We start from the raw sequence: 23,803 nt of genomic DNA, 5'->3' as shown, positions 1-23,803 counted from the left end.
CCAAAGCTCCAACCTTCTGTCTTTTAAAGAATACTTTATCTACTAAAAGCTTTCCTTTCATGAGAGCAAACAAGGACATAGGCACTTTTCTTTGCTTTAATACAGCCAAGGATGTTTTTGCTCTGTGTTTAACCAGTCTGACAAGAATCAATAGACTTCCCAATTTACACTTTCTAAAGCATAAACTACATGTTGGAACTTGTAAGACCCAGGTCCTGTTTGATTTGGTACTGGTTTTCTCTTCACCAAATCATAGTTCTTCTGCACTAAGCACTCTGAAGCACAGAGTAGATAGCTTGAGCAAGTGCTTGTGGCCACGGCTCAAAGGACTTCTGCTTGCTCATGCCGTCTCTATGGGTCTTAGGAATCTCCTTGCATGAGGATGGTGGTGCTTCATGCTAGTCACTGAATGAATGGAGGGAAAATAAAACATTTATTTTCTTTTTATGAAGTTTCTGGTATCTCTAGCTCCTTTATCTTGATTCCTTTAATGCATTCTCTTGAAGTAGAAACCTGGAGGTGATTGAAAAAATCTGGAGTTGGTTATTTGATCACTGTCTTATCTGCCTGTCCTGCCCAAAACAGTACTTGCTTACTGTAGGAGAGTAGACCTAGCATGGTTTTTCCCCCTTTAAGATACTGTAAATCTGGACACCCACATGTTCAGGTTGAGGAGAGCAAATCTGATGGTGGTAGTTCAAATGAAATGTGTTAGCCAAAAGGTGTCTCAGACAACCCCATATGGAAAGTTGCAGCAAGTGGATTTTTGTTAACTGAAAGTATTTATATAATTTAACATGCCCTGGTCAGCCCCCAAAGGGGTCCCTGATTCCGGTTAATAAAAAACAGGCCATTATAACTAATGCCATGGCAAACTATATAATACAGGCTGAGGGGGTGAATGCATTTGTCCATGCATATGTTTCCTTAAAAAAACAAACTGAATATCAGAGCTTTACAAATATATAAAGTGGGAGGTGAATAAAAAGTTAAAAGAAATGTGAATTTCAGAATGAACTTGAGAAAGTGTCCCCACACCTCCTTTTTTAGAAGATGTCCCATTTTTTATAAGCACATATATCATATCTGTGCTTTCCTTTTTGATACTGAACTGAACTGATCTTGAGCTGGGTTGCTAAAGTATTCCAAATGAAACAGACACAATTACAAATACGGTTTGAGTAGCCTTTCTCCCCCACCCCCTCCAAAAAAAGAACGAAAAGAAAAACAACAGCAGCAGTAAGATGATTAATGCAGTTGGTTTGGTTCAGAAACTTGAAAGATATGGCATTAAACATTATATCAGAGAGAAAGGGAATTGACTCTGGAGTGTTAAATTACATTTCCAGGAAACTTTGCTGCAGTCCATTTTGTACAGCATAAACTCTATGTGCACACCTGCATTGCAGCAAAGAGGGGCTTTCCTTTCCTTTTTTTATTGCACTGCTTACACTTCTGTAATAAATAAAGTACAAGGGACAGGAAACTAGAATCTGCTATAAATTTAGTATCTTTAAACTATTTGTAAATCTCATGCATCAGAGCTATAATTAAGCTAGATCCTGCTTGGCTAGACCAAGAGGACATTCAAGTGGATATTTGGTACATACAAAATTAAGCAAAACATTAAGTATTTTCAGTATGCGGTTAAAGCAAAGAGCTTATTTTGTTGTAACATTTGCTCATCAGATGAAGAGCTGCTGTTTCATTTTCTTTAAAAAAATGATCCTGAAATGTGTGTACCCCTAGGACAGTTCATATCTGAATTATTTATTGAGATATCTCAAGCTAACACAAGCATTAGGCTTCTTTCAAAGCCAACCTTTCTGTCTATTTTTCTCAACATGGTCTCAGTTATGCTAGTTTGATACAGCATTGAAATGAACATGCACAAAAACCCAACATCCCTTCACAATTCTGCTTTGTGAAAATTAAAACCTAGAAATATTTGATATTCAGCACCAGCATGTAACATCCCAACTTTTCCCCCAGTTATCAATATGACTTTTTTCAGTAGAACTCAGTCAACTTTATTGAAAAGGAAGAAAATTCATACAATCAAAATGCTGGATTCTAAACATTGATGTCAAGTTTCAGCCCCTTAAATTAAGGTGTTAGGATCTTAGATAAAAATTCTAATATCAGAATCCAAACTGAGACAATTGAAAATTTATTTATTTATTTATTTATTTTTGGTAGGAGATATGTGCCAGAAGGGGAAGCAGGTGATGATAATTAGAACATGTGTGTTGGTGGGTAGCCCTGAAAGCAATGGATCAGGAAGAACAATTGCTGTTTGGTTAGCATCAACTAATGAGGTTTCAAAGTGTTACTAGCATGGTCTTCAAGCCATTTATGTTTAGCTGTGGAAGAGTAATTGCTAAAACCCACAACCTATTCCCTCCTCCCTAAACACACTTCTAAATTAATGTTCCCTTTCAGGATACTACTGTGTTAGGACCATTTTTAAGAACTCATCAACTATTTACCAAACAATTACAAAGAAATTAGTGATATTGGTGGGAAACCAATAGTACTGCTATGCTATGACTTTGCCATAGGATTAAATGACTGCACTAAGCAGTCTGAGTGGCATCTGCAATAACCATGTAAGAATTGCATTAGGACAATTTAAGCAGATGGCAAAAGGATGTGCCAGGTGTTTGATGCCTTTGTTGTCCTTTGCTATTGCTGTGAGTGAAACTAGAGTTAGATCAGATGTGGATGTATGTTGCTTTTTCACGATAGAGATCAAGGTTTAATGGATAGCATGTTAGGCATATATTTCTGGATGAATCTCTTTTCCATTGCTGAATTTCCAGGCACTTGACGTTTTATGCTGATGCCTGATTGCATCTAGAACTCCAGACAAAGTCTCAAGTGTCATTAACAGCTCATACCTCCTTGTAATAATCATTTTCTCTCTTTGCTCAGCTTATAGATGACTGATTACCTTTATATTTTTGGTAATAGAAACAGCTAAGGGGCCAGAGCCCTATTAACAAAGACTTAACAAGATGGCGGAGCCCATGAACAAGATGCTGATTACATGCATAACATTTTTGCTACCCTTAAGAAATTGGACAGTTTAAATAACTGCCGTGGGTATGGTCAGCTGCATTTTTATTTTATTTTTGCCACAGAAAGAGTCATGAGATCACACTGTTCTCTGCTATTACTGAAATCCAGTGCTTTTTTTCTAGGGGGATGCAGGGGGACAAATACCCCTAAACAGTTTGTGAATCTAAGTTTGGCATCATTGAGGGACAGTATTTCAATATGAGTAGGAAAATGAGAGTCCCCCTAAACATTTTTTAAGGAAAAGAAGCATTGCTGAAATCTCATTCTGAAATGTTGGCAGTGGCTCTGCTTGACTGCAATGTAGTGAAGGCATTTCAGTTTTGGAAAGGGCACAGTAAATGGAGTGTCATGGAGGAGGAAAAATACCTCAGTTAAATCTGGTATAGCCAATATGGTGCCCTCTAGATGTTGTAGGTTACAACTCTCTTCAGCCCTGACCAGCATGGCCAATGGTCAGGCATGATGGGTGTTATAGTCCACTCCAAAACATCTGGAGAGCATCACATTGTCTTCCAACAAGTTAAGCTCTAGCTGCTTGAGAACCAGACTGCACATCCGTTTCTTGTTTCTCTTTGGTTCAGCTACTTTTACCTATATCCATGGCAAATTATATTCCTCTTCCCTCCTCCTGTTTACCAAACTCTCAAGTAATTTCAAACTTAGTATGTCTACCACTGACACACTGTAACAACATAGTTTAGAGAAGCGTTGCCAGTGGTGAATGGGGAACAGTCTAGCTTGTCTTTTTAAAAATCTTCAAGCTAATTGCAAGGGTGGCTTTTGTTTTTGTTTTTTAAAAAAGCTAGCATTCTTTCTAAAAATCAACAGCATAATTTTCATCTAGCTTTCATTAGGTTTAACTTAATGTACATATTTAAACAATGTAGCTAATGCATCCCTATTAAGGTCTAAGAGTGTTTAGCTGAGATCCAGTACTATAGCTTGTGATATGCACTTCAGGATATGCATTTGTGCATTCGTGTGGTTCCTCCATTGCCACTCTGTGCATAAAAGAGTATGCTGTGGGTGGAGGCAGAACAATATGCCAGTTGTGGGAATTACTCTTGCACCTCAGGCTGATTTTTTCTTTGGATCTAGGGGTCTTGGATTCCTGAGATTTCTAGCTTGTGTGTATCCCAAGTGTATTCCAAACTGGACCTAAATTTCCTGCTCTGGAGGATTGGAGAAACCAAAGGTGTCACCTTGGGCCAAAGATTTGGGAGGGGCAGCGATGCATTACATAGCTGATGGGCACCTGTGACATCACATGCTGACATGTAATGTGTGACACGTGATGCACATGCATCGTTGGGAGAAGGCCTTGCCCAGCACCATACAGTTTCAATGACCGCAGCTCCTCCTCTCTCACACTCAGGAGGAGCCTGCCTTTGATGCTGCACCACGCTCAGCTCAGAAGTTTGGCCTCTTCTGAGCCCTCAATATTCAGGGTGGTTGAGCCATTTGCCAAGAAATATTGAGGTGGCTGACGACACCTCTGCCCCCTAGAGTTGGTGTGTCTGGGGGAAACACTTAGAAAAGATTTGTTCGGCAGGGCATGGGTGGGAGAAGAGGCAGAGGAAATTCCATTGCACAAGCAGATATCCTTGCAATGATGAAACTATTTAGCACTATGTTGAATACAGCCCTTTAATCTTATGCCCTCATTATGAGATCTGGTCTTGGTATGCCCATAGTAAATCATTGTGCAAAACATATTGTGCTGACTAGATATAATAAAGGAAATCTGTGTTGCTTTTTGTTTTTCTGTTAAACAATTTGGATCATATTTTAGGTCAAGATTATACCCTGATTTTGTTTATTTTGTTCAGCACTCGTATCAGTCCTGACATGCTGGATGCAATACAAATGAATCTAGATAACTGCATTTGTGCAGGCTATCTGAGCCCCAAATTTCAGATAGGACTTATAGTGGAATGGTTTCCTTGATTTGCATCAGGTATGATCTAGGACAAAATTCCTCAGACTTTCCAAGGCTTATCCCCATAGTTTGAAGCCCCTTCCTTTAGGAATGTGGGAACTGGAGCTTGGGAAGATTCCATAGTGTGGGTTTCTCCTATATTCTTCAAACAAGGAGCCATGTGGTAGTGTCCTCATGTCACTAAGCTTTGTATTCCAGAACCCACATGGAGCATAGGTAAATTGACTGCTATGGCAGGCCTTAAGTAACTTAATATGACTCTTTCCATTGGGCTAATCTCCTTTTCATCTGTTGGTTGTTCAAGCTAAGCTGAGGTGCTTCTTCCACATCTACCTGCTTATTACTCCCCCTTTTTTATAGAAGCATGATGATGATGATGCATGAGAATGGCACAGAATGAAACTGAAGCGCTTAAAGCTGGCAGTTCATTAAAGGTTTATATGTGCAGCTAGAGATACAGCTGTGTCCTCTGTTCCCCACAGGCACTACTGCATCCACTGCGCTCTTTTTCATTGCTTGGTGACCTTTGTCTCTATTAACTGCTGCTGCCCTCCAGATTCCCTGGGGAGTGAAAAATAGCATACCCTGTGCCGCTACCCTGGAGAGCCTGTAAGAATTTCTCTTTTTCTCAGTTCAACTGTACAAATTGTGCTGGTCCACACATTTCAGTGGAATAGACTAGGAGGTTAGTCATGCTTTGTGCCTCATATGGAGACATGCCAACTGTTGAGAATAGCATCTAGCGATGCTTCTAGAATTCAGTTTCTGCAAATTTCAGGGAACACTTACCTGATTGGCACCTTCCAACATGCAGATTAGAACTCAGTTATCTACTAGTTTTCTCATTTTCTGAATGTTCTAGTGCAGTCCTCAGCTCAAACCTATCAAAATACGTTTTTAAGCATGGATGTTTTTAAAAAAGAGAAAATGTTTAGAAATGCATATTTGCTAATTGCTTGCAGTGAGAAAATGCAGCTTAAAGTTTTCAATGGGACATAACTTAGTTATGAGGGGAAATACATCTGGAAGTGGCATGGATATGAAATAAACTGATTTTGTCTAGCTGCACCTAACATGACTGCTTCAGTCTGTAATTTTTATGCACTCTTTTGACCTGAGGAGTAAGCAGTGAAACAATTAATCTAATTGAAAAGCATTTCCTAATTAATTCTTTAGCCACAGGGGTGCTTGAGAGGGAGACAGATTTCCCTTGTAGCTGAATTAGAACCATCTCTTTATTACTGGAACTGTTCGTACTTAACCAGGCAGTTTCAAAGGAAATGATGAATAAACTCCTGTACTTCAGAACTCTCTTTTTTAAAATAGAAAGCTCAAACCTTCCTCTTCAGTGTTTGTTTTTGTTAGCTGACTAAGGGGAGAGAAAGAGATTTAAATAAACCTGGAAAGTATGAAGGAAACAGCTCCAAGATGTATAAGCTTTACCATGGCTTTTACATGCAGTTTCTCAGCAGTGCAGGCTTGCAGTAAGCAAACAAGAAGCAAAGCTCAAGATCCTGCCAGGAACTTAAGTGCAATCCCACTTCTCCTCTGCACATCCCAATTTCTGCCAAAGGGTGAGTGGAGGCTGAACTGTCATTCTTCTCAGAATCCTCTGGATCTCTTTTTCCTAGCTCCTGTTTCCACCTTACCCCAAAGTTCATAGCCCTCGTTGTACTGTAGGTGAGGTTTGTTATCTTCACCACAACCCTGTAAGGTATGTTAGGCTGTGAGATTGCTATTGCCCCAGTGCTGCATAGTGAACTTCGTGGCGGAGTGTGAATTTGAACTGAGTCTCATTAGCCCTTTGACTGCCACAGCATGCTGGATTTTGCTAACTGTAACAAAAACTACTGTATAATGGGGAAATTAGAATTCACACTACATATATCTTGTCTAGTTCTGCAAGAGTATATGCCCCCCTTTTTAAAAAAAATCATCTTCCTAGCTCAACATTTTGCCAGTTGTGCAAAAACTGCAGACACACAATTCTTGAACAGCATGACAATATCAAGTGCACAGTGAACAAATGAGAGACTGCCTCCGTCCTACTGTTAACCATATGGAAAGACATGATAGTCCCCTTTGCACTCCCTTTGCAATGAGAAGTTCATGGCATTAATGTAAAATTTCTGCCAGTTTCAATGCACTAGAAATTGTAGCTCCAAACTGTTACTTTTTATCCATTATCTTTCTTGGTTTTGAATACAAATGTCAATATGCAACTATCAGTTTGTAACAGGCATAGGCAAACTCGGCCCTCCAGATGATTTGATGGGAGTTGCAGTCCCAAAACATTTGGAGGACGAGTTTGCCTATGCCTGATTTGAAACATATGGTCCAATGTTATATATGTGTATTTGGCATAAGCCCCGTTGAGTTACTGGAAAGTAATATTGCAATCTGAAGTCTGCTTACTAGGGAGTAAACTGAACCCAGTGGAATTTACTTCTTAATAAATGTAATAGGATTGCATTTGATGTCTCAGTGAAGTATGCTTAGGATTTCAGTCTCTCTGTCCCTTCCCTCTGACAATATGAAATTAAATGGGTCATGTTCTTTGTGCAACCCTTCTATGCCATGGTGCTAAGGTCAGAATCCCTGTGCATGAGGGATTGGACAGTGGACTCTTAAGGAAATGATGAAATAGAGGAGGTAAGCAAGAAGGTAGCAGCAACCCCATGTGGCCCTGCTTCCTTAAAAGCCCTAGGTGACATCCTAGCTGGTGTTGTGCTATCATATTGTATTCTAAGGATTCCAGCCTGGAAACCTTGGTGGAGCCATAGTCCCCACACCCCCAAACACTTGTTAAGAGCTTGTTAAGTTGCTCAAAGGCAAGGCTCATTAGTTACAAGAGACTTCTGCCATCAGACGTTGAACAAACCACATAGAATGCGCTACAGCCCTATGTAAGAGCCAATCTATGGTTGTCTACTGCCAAAGCTATATTTGATTCTGTTCATGTGACTCTCCAGGGTACAAAGCACAACCTGAACTAGATTGTCTTGAACTAGATTCCCTGCTAGAACCCCTGTTGGGCTGGACTTCCAGCTGGCTATGAACTTCACCAGGAACAAAACAGACTGCACAATATTAATTCTGTGGAGTAGTGAAATTCATAGGCTGACTAAGACTCAGCCATTGTTTACAATGGCACACCTGAAAGTTGAGACTGCTTTCCTCTTTGCATTTATAATTCACATGCATATCTTCCTACACACACCCTTTTCACATTTGAAAGTACATTAGATTGCCTCTATTGAAAAACTATGGAATACCGTCAGATGTGGGTCATTATTTACATCTACATAGCTGTGACATAAGCCCATTTCAGTCTGGGGTTAATGAGCATGTGTGTCTCAGAGAGAGATGGCATTGCTGCAACAGTATCAACCCACAGCTTACATGCGCCCTGGATTTATGATGGTCACTTGATCCATTTCTTATAGCAGTTTACATTTTGTCTTGTCCTATGTTGTCTTTGATCTTTATTGGTGTACACAGATGCCAAATGCCAAGTTAATAAACTGATTTCACAGATGTGAATGCTGACATGTTAATTTATGAAACACAGTAGGAGACAGTTCAGTTATCTTTAAACACACACCTTACGGTGGAATGTTGATTTGCAAAATTCAAGAAAAAAGAGTGCACTTTTTCCTCATGTTGTAAGGCGCCTTTACTGTTTTCAATGGAAAAAATATCTCATTAACTGGTTTCATTCTTCTGGTGTAACCAATTGATGACCAATGCCACCTGTATATTTACTCAGTTATGCCTTAATTTAATTATATTGAGCAGGCTGCTCAATTTTTCCATTTCTTCTATGGGTGTCCAGGCCAGGGAAACTTCAACAGGAGTTGGGAGGAAGCCAGTCACACAGTGCCCTGGACCAGCTAACCAGAGCAGGGTGATGATAAGTTAATATCATCTTGAAAATTATATAGTAGAAGGTGAAATCAAGAATGGTCAGAGACAGGCTGCCTCAGAAGCCTAAAAAGGCCCGAAGGAAGGAATGACATATTTCAATGAGTGCTGCATGCTAACTGAATATTTATATATCCTGGACCCTGGCTACCCCTTCCAGGCCCCCACCCTCTTGCTTGATTATGAAGATCCTTAAATGGGCAGCCCTGTGCCTTGGTGTCTGGTATCCTGCTGCTTCTCTGCTATCTTTTGCCACTTGTGCTACCTCCTCTGGTACACCAGCTTGATGGCGTGTAAGGCTGGTCGAGGTAAGGATGCTATTCTTTTGGTCCGGTCTAACTCAGGAGCTGGAGTCCTAGCTTCTCATACTGGAGGGCAATCAACATGTATTTGTGAGAAACCAGATACTTTTCAAATCTGGGCTGCTTGAATTATAGCTCTTCTATATCAATAATACTTAAATGTATTCTGAGACCAAACAGCAAGATTTTGCTGGAGAGACAGAGGTTGAAGTGCCTTACAAATGAACTTTATTTGTGATGCAATGAAGGGGAAATTCAGTGGAGAGTAATTGCAAAAACAAAACAGCAATAAATAATTAATATCTCTTTAATTCTTTCCTGCAAGGCTTTAATTGCAAAATGCATCATTGACTGATGTGCTTGAGCTGAGGACATGCTGTGTTAGCCATTACACATTTTATCTCCATTTATTTTATTGTGTGTTAATTTTTCTAACCATGTTGGCTGGTACCTAATGATCTGGAGGGTAGGCTCAGTGCCAGTATTCAAGTCAGGCAAGTGAATGCTGAAGTGGCCAATGGATAAAGGAGCCGTTTTCAAGTGTTCAGCCTGAATATACAAGGGCATAAGGGCTGTAGGGGGCTGGGAGCATACATGCCCTTCCCACAGTCAGTGTCTCTGGCATCCCTCTCTGAAGGGAGCTAGGAACTAACATAGTGCAGTATTAAGAATATATGATTTTTTTGTTACTTTAATGAGGGTTAGTTTAATGAGCAGCACCTGGACACTTGTGACCAATTTGCTATCTCTGTCCCATAGAGCTACAAAACAATGCTGCCCTGAAGAATCACTTATTTGTTTGGGTCATGATGTGTTTAATGCTATGTGATAAATTAAAAGCCAACTGTAATAATAAAACACTCTTTCATGATTTAATCATGAATCAGGGAGCTGACTTGTCACACATTACTCAGAGACTTGGATGGGCAAACTGGGTGGTCTGGACCTGATTCACCTCTCCCCCCCCCCCATGTACTAGAATTGGCACTGAGCTGGGCCAGAAGGTCAAGAGAAGATTGCCATTGGGTGTCGGGGGATCAACAAGACAATTGCTCAGGGTGATCTCAGTTCAGCTGAAACTGCAGTCAGTTCAGCTCAGGATTTCCTAGCCTCCATGGCTATGATATGGCTGTCACCAGAGATAGCTGGCCTAACACAAAGAGCAAAGCACACCCATTAGTTTCACTCCAAGTGATGAGAGGGGCTGTCTGAAAGCAGGAGCAGTCCACAGTAATCCTTTCTCATGGTCAGACCACCTCTTTTTAAATCCAAGGGATTCCTCAATGTTCTGGGGAATTTCCTAGCAGAACGTTTCCAAGTGGTCCAGAGATAACCACACCTGCTGTGGTAGATGGACCTCTAGTGCCCATTGAGCTCCTCTATGTCCATTTTGCTTTGCTCTATGACCAAACTTTACTTTGAGAGCAAAGTTACTCACATCTGAGAGAACCTTGCTGCCAGTCATTGGCCTCTGTTTAGGGGTCCAATGCCACATTTAACCTTGTGTTATGAGCTCAGTTTTAGCTGATGCAGCCTAATGAAATGGACAGGGTCCTTTTAGAGATGCATCGAGCCATGTGCTCTCTTGATCCTCATTAGGCATGACAGCTATGTGGAATGCTCCTGATACCACTGAGAAGCAACAGTGGAAAGGACATTGTCTTCAAGCCCTACTTATAGATTTCCTGGAAGCTTCTGGTTGGCCACTGTAGGAAACAGGGTACAGTGGTACCTCTGGTTATGAACTTAATTCATTCCAGAGGTCCGTTCTTAACCTGAAACTGTTCTTAACCTGAGGTACCACTTTAGCTAATGGAGCCTCCTGCTGCCACTGCGCTGCCGCCGCTCGATTTCTGTTCTCATCCTGAGGTAAAGTTCTTAAGCCGAGGTACTACTTCTGGGTTAGCAGAGTCTGTAACCTGAAGCATTTGTAACCCGAAGCATTTGTAACCCAAGGTACCACTGTATTGGACTTCATGGGGATGAATTAAATGTAGTGCTAAGTTGAAGTCCCTTAGCTACTTGTGCTAGCAGAATGGCTTGTACAGGAAGCTAGCATGGTTCTCTTGGTTGGTTGTGCAACAGATTGCTGTAACCCTGATACTTCCTGTTGCAAAGCCAGCTTCTGAGGCACAACAGTTGTGCTAGATTTCATATTACTCAACCATTATTATTGCCCTAGTGCAACAGCCTTTGTGCTGCTGTCTAGAGGATGGTGAATCAAGGCAATGGACTCCAAACTGCTGCCCTCTGATGTTTTGGACTACAGCTCCTATCATCCTTTTCCATTGGCCAAGCTGGCTGAGGCTGATGGGAGTTGTAGTCCAAAAATCTGGAGAGCCCCATGTTGGGGAAAGCTGGCAAACAGTATCAAAATCAGGTGCCATTTTGAGAGCACAACACAGAGCAGACGGAGTCTTTATAATTGTAGCACATTTTTACTTGAGACATCATGATTTTAGTGTCCCGTCTCTAGATCAATATTCTTGCAAAGATTTTACTAAGGCATAAGTTCTCTGTGAATACATTGAACTAGGTTTTGGAGACAAAAATCTTAAGAACAATCAATAGACAATTAAAGAGTATTTTATATCCAACATTGGATTTGTATTTCTGTAGGGCCAAGAGCAACATTGTGTTCTTTTAACCAAAGACAGCAAACCACAGCCCAATGCAAAAAGGATTTCTCTATTGATTTTGGAATGTGATGTGCTGAATCAAATGCTATCATTCTAAGGAGATGTACTGTATTAGCTCATCTGTTGGAATATCCTAATATGCTATTGGTCTCTGTGTTGACTACAGAAACCAGTTAGTAGTCTAATAGTGTAAAGTCACTCCATTAATTTGCCTAGTGGTTTATATTTGAGGTATGCACTGAATTCAAGATTTGGCTTGGATCTCAATTTGGGACTTTAAAAAAAGGGTTTGCTTTGATCTAAAGTGCTTCAGAATCTTCCAATTTGGCTAAGGGTCTGAGGCCAAATCAACTTCAGAGAAACAAAGTGCCTTGCTTCCCTGCTTCACTATTACGTTGTTGTTTTTTAAAACTCCTATAACTTTCTCTTTCTCTTTTTAAACAGAATTGGATGAAATTTACAGGTGGACTTGACCCTCCATAGTGGATCCAACCTGCTAAATTACACACAGATAGGTCTAGGACAGGGGTAGGCAACCTAAGGCCCGTGAGCCGGATCCAGCCCAGTCGCCTTCTCAATCTGGCCTGTGGACTGTCCGGGAATCAGCGTGTTTTTACATGAGTAGAATGCGTCCTTTTATTTAAAATGCATCTCTGGATTATTTGTGGGGCCTGCCTGGTGTTTTTACATGAATAGAATGTGTGCTTTTATTTAAAATGCGTCTCTGGGTTATTTGTGGGGCATAGGAATTCATTCATTTTTTCCCTTCAAAATACAGTCCGGCCCACCACATGGTCTGAAGGATGGTGGACCGGCCCATGGCTGAAAAAGGTTGCTGACCCCTGGTTTAGGAGTTTTAAGACTAGAAACCTTTAATATTTATTTATTTATTTTAAAAGGAAACAGTTATTTATTTATTTTACAGAATTAGATGGAATTATCAGACATGCTTGCCCCCTTTGAGGGAATGAATCCTTCCAAATTTCAGGATAACTGCAGTGGTTCCCTGCAGTGGCATAACTTAGATTTTGAGGATGGAAGTAGGGTAGTGCGATTGTTGTAAGTTTCCGCCTCCCAGTCCTGTACTTTCCCACCCTAAGTCCTCCATTGTTGCTTGCCCTGAGCTGATAATTCTATTTCTTGGAGGGTGGGGGGACTGTGCCTTTCTGGCCAATACTACCTGACTTCTGAGATCTTAGCAACTCTTCTGCAATCTTCACTTTTACCAAACTAACATCCCCTACAGCTTCAGTCAGAGGACTGGAAAGTGGCAAACTTCTGCCTGCTACTACTTCTTCAACAAAAAGAGCCCTCTTTGAACTAGTAGTCACAATGGAGCCCCTCTTCGTCCCTCTTCACACCCTGGCATTTCCCTTATTGAGTAAGCTCAGAAGCATCGGTTTTGCTTTTAGCAGACACTTGTTTGAGCCATTTTTTTAGGTCTGAATTGCTGGTGTGCCGCAAAATGCTTTGGGACACCCTGCTTCACTTTGGGATGCCTCTGGCAGGCCCAGAATCCCTCCTGAATCTTTGGTTCAAGATTTGGGATTCATTTGAATCTGCTGCATCCCTAGTTTGTACTATGAAAACTATCAGTCAGCTTGAGTTTAGCACTGGTGCAGTGACATCCCATTCTTTGTTTGGTGTATAAAATGTGGGGGCAATTTCTGCCAAAGGGGTAGAACCCTCACTGTTACGACATCTTCATGGAAATTGTTTTCCAGTGGATCTCTGTATTTAGGAAGCAAGGCAAGCACTTTCGGCAGATTTTTGGAGTAAGAACTGGTGTCCTTTTTATAATTTGCTGCTCAATGCTTTTGCATTGTTTTATGATGATTTATAGTATCTTATTGAGCACTGCCTAGTGCAAGTTCTCTAGAAAACTTTGCTATACTTCTTAAATAAAATCAGCACAGTCTACAATGATGTGGACAGTGGTTCCCCAACTATTATGTCATACAGTTTTCACATAGCTCACCCTTAAGTGTCATCCTAGACAGTTCTGGTAACAGAGCATAGAATGAGTTTATATGATACCAGCTTACTTTGTAACTATAAGCTGACTACATTGCTGGACTGTTGACATTAGCATGTGCCTTTTGAAGAATTTAAACCAATTAAAATACCAATACAAAAGAAACATAGCACGAACTAACAACAAAATGAAGCTAGCAATGTGTACAATGCAAAGTGACCTCAAGAAATTGCACCTCTAAAAACCTGGCAGAAGAGGCAACTTGATGGATTTCTACATGTGGTTACTTTCAGAACATGGGTGGATGTATTGATAATGGACATACCTACAAAATACTGCCCCAAAAGAACTTGGTAAAGAATGGGTTTTAGGTGGTAACTAATGGTTGGCTGGGAAAAAAACATGCCATCCTCATCCTGACTAAAGTCCACCTGATCTTGGCACCCTGGTAGCAACGACCCTTCCCTGTTAATAGTCATGGTTGACTGTTTTTGTTGCCTAATCACCTTCTCCTGATGCATCACACATAGTACTACTGGGAAATGGCCTCTGACCTACAGAGAGGCAGAGAGGCAGCCAGTCCAGAGCATGGAGACACCACACATGTAAATGCATTGCTCTTCTCACAAAATACATGCTGGCAAACCCACTACCACATTGGAGCATTTATTTGAGTGCACAGTGAGGAAGTGACAGGTGGGAGTGGCAGCAAGGTTTTGGAGAATAGAGCTGTGTGTCCCATGTGGTTTGTCCTGAACCTCCTAAGCTAGTCTGCTGTACTTGGGAGCAAGGAATGCCACTATCCCATCACCAGTATTGAAGTAAGTTTCAACTGTCAGTCCTGTTGGCTTCAATACATAGAATGGAGGGCATTCATCTTTGTCTCAGACAGCAAAATCTATTGGGCTGGCCCTGCTCATGCAGCTGATAGCCAGAGCCAGGGAGGGCTCTGGGAGGGTTTGGTCTCCAATTGGAATGAGTTCTTGTTTTCCGAACTGGGAGGAGTGGGTTGTTGTTATCAACCCTCTTCTAATAATAAAGCACATCTTATTGATGATCTCTAGTCCAATCTCTCTTCCTTTTTTTAAATACAGAAAATTGCTTGCTTGCAGACCCTGGAAATTTGCTATCTCCTTATGATGCAGATGCTTTCAAATCTATAGGATTGTGTAATTTACAAAAGCTGTGGTGAATCACATATACAGAGAGGCTGCTGGCAAGCATTAGCATTCTTTGTGTTGGAAACCAATTGATGCAACTGTATTGTATTGTGCTTAAATTGTTGTCCTCTTTCTTTAAGAATTTTGCACTGAGGTGCAAGCCCAGTAGTCTCTCTGTTGACTTTGTAGGGACTGACACTAGTTAGCAAGTGGAATTCCAGTAGTGTAATGAGGGATTCCCATTTTGCCTCCTACAGGAGCCCCTATATCTCTTTAAAAGTAGATGCTGAATGTCAGTGGAATCATCTGCAACAGGGATCTCCAACCTTTTTATGACCCACTTTTAACTCAAACATGCCTGTGGGGACCCATGTCTTAATCTTTTACCATGTACAGTATTTGCATGGTGGTAGTGCTCATGTTGTGACCCACCAGTTGAAGTCCAGTGCTGTAGAATAGTATGGGAAGTGAAACAAAGGTGGTGAAAATTGACAGATATTAGAGGACCATTGCTTGAGCTAAAGGGGCTTCTGTTTATACAAGGGACTCTGCAAATTCCAACCACTCAGCCACTGAGTTTTGTAATATTTAGATAAGCTTATGCAGAGGGTAAACCCCCTTCTTCTTTTCTCAGAGGAGGTGTGTTTCATCTTTCCCGCCAATGCTGAACTCAAGTGCCTCTGTGCAGATTGCTTTGGAGGCAAAGTATGGCTACTGCCACACAAGAAACATACCCAGGATATTTTTTCTGTTTTTCTCCTGACCTGAAAAAAGGGCTGGGAAATATTTCTGACTGGCACTCAGGCTCACTGATCTTGTGCAACGTTTTATGGTGAGTAGGGATGCCAAAAAATTCTGATGGAAACAAGAGTGTAAATTGCCAATGTTTATTTGTCCCATATCTGGAAAGAAAATCAGTCTAGCGAATGTGTTCAATATTGACTATTGTTTTTAGTCCACAGGTGATGCATAATTGATGAGCCCTCTCCTCAATTTGCACTCCATTTTCTTTGCATTGAAATTAATGGTGTAGAATGATGTAATGATGTAATGAATTACATAAGTAATTGCATAAAATTCCACCACAGCAGAAAGCGAGACAATGTAGTTTTTGTTGCAATCTGAACTGCAACTCAGTGAAAACTGCAGTATGTGCAATGAATGTGGGTCAAAATGGAAGTCAATGCCTTCTCACATCCCTAGTTGCAAGTCCCATTAATTTGTTCTTAATGGTAAACATAAAATGTCCGAGAGACAATATCTCTCTTGTGCACACTTCTCCAGTATTATTTTCTAATTCTTCCATAGTGCATGTTAGTCTTCTTCCAGCCCGCTCCTAAACCTATTTACTTGGAAGTAAACCCCATTCATTTATGTGCCAAAGTCTGTTTACCTATTATTATTATTATTAAACTACTATTGGGAAATCCCTGTTCTGTGTCAAGACTATTGTGGTATATATACATTTAAAATGCTTTTTTGGTGGCTTTCCCAGCCTGTTTTCTGGGATTCAACCTGCTGTGTAATGCTTTTCATCTCTCTTCTCTTCATCAATTTTACATGCATGCTTTGGCTTCAGGGCTATGATCCAAGTCAGTAAAGGGTTTAAAGGAATGTAAATCTGTCAGAATTTACAGTTTGGTATAATTCTTGTTCAGCAGCTCTTAGAAATGTAGAGCAGTATACAAGCAAGCTAATGTTCTTTTTGTTTATATGACAGTGTTTCTGCTTCTCTTTAATTAGATATGCTTGTACTGTCGAAGTACTTGAGAAGAACAAACTATCATTTTTCAGGTTGTGGCTGGTAATTCTTCATCCAGCTTCTCTTTTTCTTTTAAAATTTGTAGACATTAATTTAGTGCAGGTCCCAACAGACTTCATCTTATTTTCATTTGTGTGCTCCTATTTCTCCACCCATTACTGGTTATAATATCTCTTCACTTTCTATAGGTAAAATAAGAGGACTATCTTTTGGCCCGTCTATAGTTCTCCCTTTAGCAATGAGTAAATGGGGGTGGGGGGTACATCTGTGGAGAAACTGTACTTCCTTGTCCATGTAAACTAGAAATAGGAACCTATGGCCCTCCAGATGTTGTTGGACTATAGCTTCCATCACCCCTTGACCATGCTCAGCCTGGATAGCTCAGTTGGTTAGAGTGTGGTGCTAATAATGGCAAGGTTTCAGGTTTGATCCCTGTATGGGACAACTGCATAATCCGGTTGGACTGGATTAGTATTTACCAAACTTGAGCCATCATTCCTGACCACTGGTCCTGCTATCTAGCTTGTAGTCTAAAAACAGCTGGAGACCCAAGTTTGGGAAACACTGTACTAGATTATCCTCAGGATACCTTCCTACTCTGTGATTCTACGAATTTATGTTGGCTGGGGCTGATGGGAGTTGGGAGTCCAACAGCATCTGGAGCATCACACATTCCCAACCCCCTGGTGTATATAACTACTGGAACAATTACTTCAACTTGTTTCCTGGGATGTCTGTTGAGAGCAGCTGGTTCCATTTAACATCAGATCTTTGGTTGCATTGGTTGTTATCAGATCAGTTCATCAGTTGTGGCTGTTTTTTGTTTTCTGTAAAAGAAAGAAAGAAAAAGAAAGAAAGAAAGAAAGAAAAAGAAAGAAAGAAAGAAAGAAAGAAAGAAAGAAAGAAAGAAAGAAAGAAAGACACCAGATTCCCTATCCTCCCCCCCCCCCCAAAAAAAACCCCCAACAACCTTTCCCTGTAATGTTCTGTGTAATGTTTGAATATTTGGCTCTCACAAAGAATCTGAAAATCTTCTGGCAGAGAGCTCCGTTTCAATAAAGTCCCCTCCCCTCTGCCACTTAAAATAGAATATGCCCTGAGAAAGGCCTTGGCGCTCATTCAGGTAGCAGGTCTATGCATCACTTTGAGGATTCTGCTACTGCTTTTTGCAGATACAAACCCTGAATCCGCAAAGATTGGCAACAGAAACTCCCTTCATGTGTTACTCATGTGAAAAAGCATGTTGTTGTCTAAGTGCCTCAAGCCTTCTCCACTTCAGACATCCATGCTAACATGTGAAAAGCAGGGGTAGAGAGCTGAGTGTTGTCATGAGTGGGGTCAAAGGTGCAGCCCCTTTGCTCCTTAATTTGAGTAATGTGTGAAAGTGACCGGTATTTTCTGGGAAAGAAGGGTAACAAGGAAGGCCAGCTTGCATATCTTCATCCTGGAAAAAGCAGCCCAGAGTGGCTGGGGCAACCTAGCCAGATAGATGGTGTATAAATAACAAAATGTTATTATTATAGTGTTATGAATTGGGGGGGTAGGCTTTATGCCAGAGCCCCCTTCTAATTCCTGGATCCAGCATCAATTCAATTCCTGGAATAGCCAGGAGGGGTCATTCAGGTAACAGGTCATTCAGGAGGGGTCATTCAGGTAACAAAGGAAGTGGCTCTGTGCCAGAAAACAAATGTGTGGGTCCTGTCAACTGTCTGTTAGTTAGAAAGACAAAGAATTGGAAGTTGTGTGTGCAAACTCTAGTTAGAAGCTGGAAGCTGGCAGACAGAACCATGCTTGATTTCTGATGGAATCTGATGGATTTCTGGCTACGGGAGAAGCAAGACCCTCTTGGTGTGCTAGTGCTGTGAACCCCTCCATCATAGGCTCATGTTGTATGTATGTGTAAATAAGACATATGTCATAAAGACATACAGTTTATTTGTTTACAGTGTCTGCTGTACCTCATTCCAAAGGAAACACAAACCTTGGGTAAGTGCCTGGAACCCCTGGAGTCTCACACCACTCAGAGATTGGGGTGGCATGCAACAATATAGTACAGAATGCATATAATTTTCATAGTGCTTGGAGCCTTGTGTCCCCACCACACATACACAGAAAAGATATTTGTCCTGTAGAAATTGAATTTGTCTCCCCAAACAGAGAGATGACATGTTCCATTCTGAGGAGTTGACATCTTCACTTTCCACTTCAGATTACTTGAAGAGCCATTTGCTATGTTTTTATCTTCCCAGCGAGCCAAGGCAAGGTGATTTTGCACTCAAATAAGCTTGAGCCACAGGAGGCAGATTAGGAGGAAATAAATGGGCACTTCAATTTTTGTGAATTATGAGAGTTAGTCTGCCCCTCCTAGTGTGAAATATGTTGAAGCAGAAGTAGTAATTAAAAGAGGCAAGCTGTATGTATCATTTGGTTTTGTGGGCTGAAAAGTGCTAAATCCAGGAAATAAATATCCAGTTATAGCTGAAATATCCATGTTGATTATGGCTGCAACAATTTTAATACTATTAAATAGAATGAATAAATGGTCCATGTGGAAGATTATATATAGGGGGGGGCAACAGTATTTTTCTTTTTCTACAGTGTGCTTTCTGGGGAACATACACTCATTATTTTTAGATCATGAACAAGAGCTCACTTCACAAAAATATATGCTATTACCAAGTCTACATGTATGCCTGATCACATGGTACACATGTTGCCATGGAAGCATATTATTTCAAGTCCATAGGTTGTGTATGTGTTTTTGTGCACTTTTATCTACACATGAGCACTTTCAATCTAAATCTCTTTTAATGTAACCCATACACAGTAGTGCACAGTGCTTGATGGGATGTATTTACACTGTGTAGTGTTGTCTAGTGGAGACTGGGCCACCAACCTCACCCAACCCTCATGTGCCTGATTTCCTGCATACAAGTCCAGGGGGTGGCACTGCCTGTCAGCTTCCTCTTCCTCAGTTTTAGTGATCCCTTGTGGAACTCAGCAGGGAAGAGGAGGACAAAACTAGAATTAGTTGGCTCTGCCTGCCATTAGCTTTATATAATAATAATAATAATAATAATAATAATAATAATAATAATAATTTATTTGTACCCCGCCCATCTGGCTGGGTTTCCCCAGCCACTCTGGGCGGCTTCCAACAAAGATGAAAGATACACTAAAATGTCACATATTAAAAACTTCCCTGAACAGGGCTGCCTTCAGATGTCTTCTGAATGTCAGGTAGATGTTTATCGCTTTGACATCTGATGGGAGGGCGTTCCACAGGGCGGGCGCCACTACCGAGAAGGCCTTCTGCCTGGTTCCCTGTAACTTGGCCTCTCGCAGTGAGCTTTGGTGCCACCTACTGTTGACCTCCCTGCCTTGCACCCTTCCAGTCCCAGTGAGCACAAATCACCACTGTCGTTGTTCATGTCCATCAGTTAGTACTTGCCCATATTCTGGAAGTTCTGGAGACCTGAGGTCCATTGTGTGAGCAGGTATTCATTTACCTGTACAATTTTTAGAAAACTTTTGTCTGTGGCATAACACAGTAACAAACTTTCCCCAAAGCCAACATTTCAAGCATGCTACAGAGTGGACAAAAGGCTGATAACATTAATTGACTGGAGGTAGTTTACTGATAACATTTCCACCACAGAGCAACCAGGGGTGGTTTCCTTATGGAGCAAACACAAGTGTTGTGTGCAAAATTCAATAAGATTCTTACATCTAGAGGGTTCGTGGGCCTTGGGAGCTGAGTGAAATAGTCGAGGGTGTAAAGAGAGTTCTGTAGGGGAGATCCTTACCTTAAGAAATGTAAACAGCTTTCAATATACTGTAGTTTACCTGCAGGGATGGTGCTTACTGGAAAAGGTGCTTTTCTTCTTGTGAAGGCTAATTAACGACCAAACAAAAGCACGCATTTGTACTGCCAGTGTGGAAATAATGTGCAGAGATAGGCATTAGCCTACATCTGAAGCTCTTGATTCTCTCAATACCAGAAGAGTGGCATTGCAAAAGACAAAGAAAGAAAAACACATGAAACAGGGGAAGTTGTAATTTTAGCTTTATTTCACAGGTAATGGCTGCACAGCTGATTTTGTGGATTTTTTTGTTCTTAAGCTGGGGGATCTGTTACTCTTGGAAAAGGTACAACACTGCAATTTGCAGACATTTTCAGAGCAGACAACATACATCAGGTGCTAAGTGATCTGCATACTGACACTGTAAACAATGATGTAAACCTTTTCTGTCTGCGAATGTTTTATTTAAAGGCATCGCTTTTTTTGTTAAAGGATTCTACACCTTAATGCAAAGAAGTTACATCTCCCCCTTGTGGTATAAACTACCTTCACTTGATTAGCTGAAGAAGTGTGCATGCACACGATAGCTCATACCAACAACAAACTAAGTTGGTCTCTAAGGTGCTACTGGAAGGAATTTTTTTATTTTGTTTTGATTAGCAAAGATAGATTCCGGCTGACTTGTACAACCTGATCCCATAATTTCCATCACAGTACATAGGTAGGCTTTTAGCTTATATTGCCATATCTCAGCACATCAGAATTAAGAGCTATTCATGGATACAAGAATTCGATGAGGTTTTGTGTAAATTGACACAAGAAACTGATAAAATAATTTGAGGCTGTTTGTCCATGACCAATATCTTTGTAACCTTAGGGCATTCAAATTTGTTACACTGATAGGAAAAGGAATAGTTCATATGCAAAATACTTCAAGTGGAACCAACTCTAAATGTAGTTTTCTCACTTAATTTCATGCACTAATGCTCTTCCTTAGAAGTTGTCATGGGTTTTCCATACCTTTCTCCATAGCATCTCCTACTTCTGCTACCCACTGCTTACTTTGTCAGGCTATGCAAGCAAAAGGGGCATTGTTATGTCTTTTAGGAATTATATAAAACAGATTTCTCTTTAGTATGGATTCATTAGTATGTATGTGCTAAACCGAAATTCAATTAAGTGTTGCACACTTCTTAAGCATGCAAAGCATGACTTACTTACAAATAAGTTCCTCAGTAATTATTTTTAAAATTGGAATCATGCCATATGATTGCTAACTTCCCCTTTAACCAATGTTTGTTGATCTGTGTATGCATATATCAAACTTTCCCAAATCATTAACAGCAGTGGATTTTACTATCAAAGATTTATTGAGCTTAGTAAATTGAACTGAAATAAGCAGGATTAGATCTATGATCAAAGTTATATATCTACCAAGTCAAATGCTTGGAGCAGGTCAGGGGCCGGGCAGGTAGGTAGTGTGAATTGACACCACAGGTTATTAAACGAGTGTAGACTCTGTCAAGCCAGGATCAATATGTGGAAGGACTGAGTATCATGTAACAAAGTTGCATGTTTGTTGCAACCCTCCTCGGTAATAGTCATGTTCTTGCTTCCCCTCAGCTTTTATTGAGTTACAGTAAGCTTCAGGACACCAGAGAAATTGATTTCCCGTGGGTCCTACCTCCTACTAGTGCCTCCATCCAGAAAAGCCTTACTTAACTTCTTGAAATTAAGGCATTGAGAAATGCAACTCTCAAGTCTTTGAAATTGTGCCGTGCTTATTCTTGTGATGCTCTTTTATAGGAATATGAACTCTGCTCTTTTGCATAGTTCACTGTTATAATCCTTAGTAAACTGCATGTGTGTGCATATAAACAAAATTCTTTTGGATATTGTTTGCTTATTTTGAAACACTATAAGGATATATTGAAGGGGGAAACAGTTCATGGGAAACAATTCCACAGCTGCAGGGCAACCCATTGCCTGCCTGCTTGGCACCCCTCTCCAAGTATTTGGCTAAGTAGACTTGGACTAAAAGACCAGAAGTGAACGATTTCCCCTTTTAAATGTTCTCGATATTACATTCTGTGTTGGTTGGTATTTGGATTGCAAGTAGCATTTAAACCTGATCATGCCCTTTGGAGGATGTGACTTACTTTGCCGTAGATGACACTAGCTGCTAGAATTCCCTCCTGTGTACTGAATAGCTAATTCGTTTATTCAAACATAATGTAATTGATTCCACTTGTTCACAACAAGATTTTTTTTGTTTTCATCCCAGAAGGTTTCATATTAGGCATGGAGGAAGAAAACTGTGTTTGTATCTGCTAATTCCCAGTGAATGATTGCCTATGTGGGACTTGGGGCTTGGGGCTTGGGGAATGATTATTATATTACACAGGTTTTTTTAAAGGTCATTTACATTGAATTTTCAGGAGGTATTTATGATCAGGCTATTGCAATCCCTTCTGATAGTAAAACTTTTTTTGGGGGGGGATCCATGTGATTGACCCGTTCCAGTGTATTTTTATGTCTTTACAGGAAATATTATTTGGAGGTAAACACAGTAATAGTTAAAGGCTGAGAATAAGGAGGCAAAAATGTAATGGTGTGGTTTCTTGGGGTTTTAGTGAATCACACATCTGTGTGGATTTCTATCCTAGCCTCATTCTCAAGCTGAGTTTTTAATGTGACTACTGTTCAAGGGAGGCTAGGAGAGAATGGCAGAACCCAAACTCTGTCCCATCCTACATACAACACTTATAGTCACTTCTCCGCGCTACCATTCTACAGACAGTTAAGAGCTGCACACCCAACTTCCATATTCTTCTGTCAAAGCATGATGATGTGCCTGCCCCATGCCCATCTTGTCACTCAATGGGGGGGTTGGGCTGTTTTCTTTATAAACTCAGGAAGGGCATTAGGACTCAAAATCCTTAATTAATCCCCTTTCATACTGAATGATAAGCTAATCACAATGGAGCTCTTCAATGATCACAAGGCCTTGGCTAAGGTTGCCCCCAGCTAATAGATTTAAGCAATCCCATTTCTCAAATTTCAGTGTTTTGTATGCTGTGATTGAGCCACTCAAGGCAGCAAGAGCGAGAGCAGCAGCAGCAGCAACCACCCTCACCAGCTTATCACACCTTTGTGGAGTGTGGATATACATATATTTCCTAAATTGGAGGGTGGAAGTTGTGGGAGAAAAAGGGGGC

The 23,803-nt window shown here is 40.7% G+C and overlaps 1 protein-coding gene and 1 long non-coding RNA gene across 5 annotated transcripts in view; one reads left to right on the top strand and one right to left on the bottom strand.

The window, feature by feature from the left end:
- KCNIP1 (potassium voltage-gated channel interacting protein 1) overlaps positions 1–23,803 on the top strand; it is a 556,014-nt gene that overhangs the window by 141,349 nt on the left and 390,862 nt on the right. The gene's annotated exons all lie outside the window — the stretch shown is intronic.
- The window catches only part of LOC310755162, a 63,168-nt gene continuing 39,556 nt past the window's right edge, over positions 192–23,803 (bottom strand). The window contains exons 2-5 of the long non-coding RNA XR_014544196.1: positions 17,495–17,609; positions 15,755–15,875; positions 5,810–5,901; positions 192–513 (exon numbers count right to left, since the gene is read on the bottom strand). This is a non-coding gene — a long non-coding RNA (uncharacterized lncRNA). The remainder of the gene's footprint in view (positions 514–5,809; positions 5,902–15,754; positions 15,876–17,494; positions 17,610–23,803) is intronic.

The sequence above is a fragment of the Podarcis filfolensis genome (assembly GCF_964270895.1).
Source record: "Podarcis filfolensis genome assembly, chromosome: 2".
NCBI lineage: Eukaryota > Metazoa > Chordata > Lepidosauria > Squamata > Lacertidae > Podarcis > Podarcis filfolensis.
Note: the sequence above shows the minus strand (reverse complement) of the source record. Positions and strands in the feature narration are given on the sequence as shown.